The following is a 4,354-nucleotide window of genomic DNA, read 5'->3' as shown; positions in this document are numbered from 1 at the left end:
ACACACTGATACTCCATCACACTGATACTCCAACACACTGATACTCCATCACATGGATAATCCATTTCACTGATACTCCAACACACTGATACTCCAACACACACTGATACTCCATTACACTGATACTCCACCACACTGATACTCCATCACACACTGATACTACACCACACTGATACTCCATCACACTTACTCCATCACACTGATACTCCACCACACTGATACTCCACCACACTGATACTCCATCACACTGATACTCCAACACACTGATACTCCAACACACTGATACTCCAACACACACTGATACTCCATCACACTGATACTCCATCAGACTGATACTCCATCACACTGATACTCCATCACACTTATACTCCAACACACACTGATACTCCATCACACTGATACTCCATCACACACTGATACTCCATCACACTGATACTCCATCACACTGATACTCCAACACACTGATACTCCATCACACTGCTACTCCATCACACTGATACTCCATCACACGCTGATACTCCATCACACTGATACTTCACCACACTGATACTCCATCACACTGATACTCCATCACATACTGATACTTCATCACACTGATATTGCATAACACACTGATACTCCATCACACTGATACTCCATCCGACTGATACTACATCACATACTGATACTCAATCACACTGATACTCCATCACACTGATACTCCAACACACTGATACTCCAACACACACTGATACTCCATCACACTGATATTCCAACATACACTGATACTCCATCACACTGATACTCCACCACACTGATACTCCATCACACTGATACTCCATCACACTGATACTCCAACACACTGATACTCCATCAGACTGATACTCCATCAGACTTATACTCCATCACACTGATACTCCATCACACTGATACTCCAACACACTGATACTCCAACACACACTGCTACTCCATCACACTGATACTCCAACACACTGATACTCCAACACACACTGATACTCCATCAGACTGATACTCCATCACACTGATACTCCATCACACTGATACTCCAACACACTGATACTCCAACACACACTGCTACTCCATCACACTGATACTCCAACACACTGATACTCCAACACACACTGATACTCCATCACACTGATACTCCAACACACACTGATACTCCATCACACTGATACTCCATCACACTTATACTCCAACACACACTGATACTCCATCACACTGATACTACTTACCCTATACCTTACTAACTGACCCTGTATATAGTCTCCTTCCCCCTATACATATCTACCTCCATCACTCCAGTATCCCTGTACATTGTTAATATGGAACTGACCCTGTATATAGTCACCTTACCCCTATACATATCTACCTCCATCACTCCAGTATCCCTGTCCCCTTCCCCCTATACATATCTACCTCCATCACTCCAGTATCCCTGTCTCCTTCCCCCTATACATATCTACCTCCATCACTCCAGTATCCCTGTCTCCTTCCCCCTATACATATCTACCTCCATCACTCCAGTATCCCTGTACATTGTTAATATGGTACTGACCCTGTATATAGTATGATTGCCCCTATACATATCTACCTCCATCACTCCAGTATCCCTGTCTCCTTCCCCCTATACATATCTACCTCCATCACTCCAGTATCCCTGTCTCCTTCCCCCTATACATATCTACCTCCATCACTCCAGTATCCCTGTACATTGTTAATATGGTACTGACCCTGTATATAGTATGATTGCCCCTATACACATCTACCTCCATCACTCCAGTATCCCTGTACATTGTTAATATGGTACTGACCCTGTATATAGTCACCTTCCCCCTATACATATCTACCTCCATCACTCCAGTATCCCTGTCTCCTTCCCCCTATACATATCTACCTCCATCACTCCAGTATCCCTGTACATTGTTAATATGGTACTGACCCTGTATATAGTATGATTGCCCCTATACATATCTACCTCCATCACTCCAGTATCCCTGTCTCCTTCCCCCTATACATATCTACCTCCATCACTCCAGTATCCCTGTACATTGTTAATATGGTACTGACCCTGTATATAGTATGATTGCCCCTATACATATCTACCTCCATCACTCCAGTATCCCTGTACATTGTTAATATGGTACTGACCCTGTATATAGTATGATTGCCCCTATACATATCTACCTCCATCACTCCAGTATCCCTGTACATTGTTAATATGGTACTGACCCTGTATATAGTATGATTGCCCCTATACATATCTACCTCCATCACTCCAGTATCCCTGTACATTGTTAATATGGTACTGACCCTGTATATAGTATGATTGCCCCTATACATATCTACCTCCATCACTCCAGTATCCATGTACATTGTTAATATGGTACTGACCCTGTATATAGTATGATTGCCCCTATACACATCTACCTCCATCACTCCAGTATCCCTGTACATTGTTAATATGGTACTGACCCTGTATATAGTATGATTGCCCCTATACACATCTACCTCCATCACTCCAGTATCCCTGTACATTGTTAATATGGTACTGACCCTGTATATAGTATGATTGCCCCTATACATATCTACGGGAACTGACTTAATGTATTGTGTTCTTCTTATTTTTATATTGGGTGTTTTGTTGTTCTACTTCTGCTCTTGAGGAGTAGAGTTGTGCATGTGACATTACAACTTGAAAGTTGAAGCACACACTCACACACACACTCACACACACACACACACACACACACACACACACACACACACACACACACACACACACACACACACACACACACACACACACACACACACACACACACACACACACTCTCACACACACACACACACACTCACACACACACACAGTCCCACAGAGTCACGCGTCCCGTCTCCGTTTCATTCTTCTCTTCACATCCAAACCCCAGCAGACTCCCTCTCTCTCTCAGACATCAAAGGCAGGTGAACCCAGTAAATGACAGGTGAGGTGTCTATTACCTTTTGAAACCAGGCAAGACCCAGCCAGCCCTGGGATTACAACAATACAAAGGAACAGAGAGAAGAATGAACAGAGTATTGGAGGAGTGGAGGAGGAGTAGAGGAGGAGGAGTAGAGGAGGAGGAGAGGAGGAGGAGTAGAGGAGGAGTAGAGGAGGAGGAGGAGGAGGAGGAGTGGAGGAGGAGTAGAGGAGGAGGAGGAGTGGAGGAGGAGTAGAGGAGGAGGAGGAGGAGTGGAGGAGTATAGGAGGAGGAGGAGGAGTGGAGGAGTATAGGAGGAGGAGGAGTGGAGGAGTAGAGGAGGAAGAGAGGAGGGAGGAGTGGAGGAGTAGAGGAGGAAGAGAGGAGGAGGAGTAAAGGAGGAGGAGGAGGAGGATTGGAGGAGTGAAGGAGTGGAGGATGAGTAGAGGAGGAGGAGGAGGAGGAGTAGAGGAGGAGGAGTGGAGGGAGGAGTAGAGGAGGAGGAGGAGTATAGGAGGAGGAGTACAGGAGTGGAGGAGTATAGGAGGAGGAGTACAGGAGTGGAGAAGGAGGAGGAGGAGGAGTGGAGGAGGAATAGAGGAGGAGGAGGAGGAGGAGTGGTGGAGTAGAGGAGGAGGAGTGGAGGAGTATAGGAGGAGTAGAGGAGGAGGAGTGGAGGAGTAGAGGAGGAGGAGTGGAGGAGTAGAGGACTAGAGGAGTAGAGGAGGAGGAGGAGGAGTGGAGGAGGAGGAGTAGAGGAGGAGGAGGAGTGGAGGAGTAGAGGAGAGGGAGTTGAGGAGGAGAAGTAGAGGAGGAGGAGTGCAGGAGTAGAGGAGGAGGAGAGGAGGAGGAGTAAATGTGGAGTGGAGGAATAGAGGAGGGGGAGTGGAGGAGGAGGAGGAGTAGAGGAGGAGGAGTAGAGTAGGAGGAGTGGAGGAGGAGGAGTAGAAGAGGGGGAGTGGAGGAGGAGGAGTAGAGGAGGAGGAGTAGAGTAGGAGGAGTGCAGGAGTAGAGGAGGGGGGAGTGGAGGAGGAGGAGTAGAGGAAGAGGAGGAGTAGAGGAGGAGGAGTAGAGGAGGAATAGAGGAAGAGGAGGAGTAGAGGAGGAGTGGAGGAGGAGTGGAGAAAGATGTGTAGAGGAGGAGTGGAGGAGGAGTAGAGGATGAGAATTAGTGTAGGAGGAGTAGAGGAGGGGAGAAGAGGAGGAGTGGTCTGCTAGAGGAGCGGAGAGGAGGAGTAGAGGAGGAGTGGAGGAGGAGTAGAGGAAGAGGAGGAGGAGTAGAGGAGGAGTGGAGGAGGAGTAGAGGAGGTGTAGAGGAGGAGGACTAAAGGAGGAGTAGAGGAGGAGTAGAGGAGGAGGAGTGGAGGAGGAGAAGGAGTTGGGGAGGAGGAGTA

Source organism: Oncorhynchus nerka, linkage group LG12, assembly GCF_034236695.1.
Source record: "Oncorhynchus nerka isolate Pitt River linkage group LG12, Oner_Uvic_2.0, whole genome shotgun sequence".
Lineage (NCBI taxonomy): Eukaryota > Metazoa > Chordata > Actinopteri > Salmoniformes > Salmonidae > Oncorhynchus > Oncorhynchus nerka.
This window is presented reverse-complemented; position numbering follows the sequence as displayed.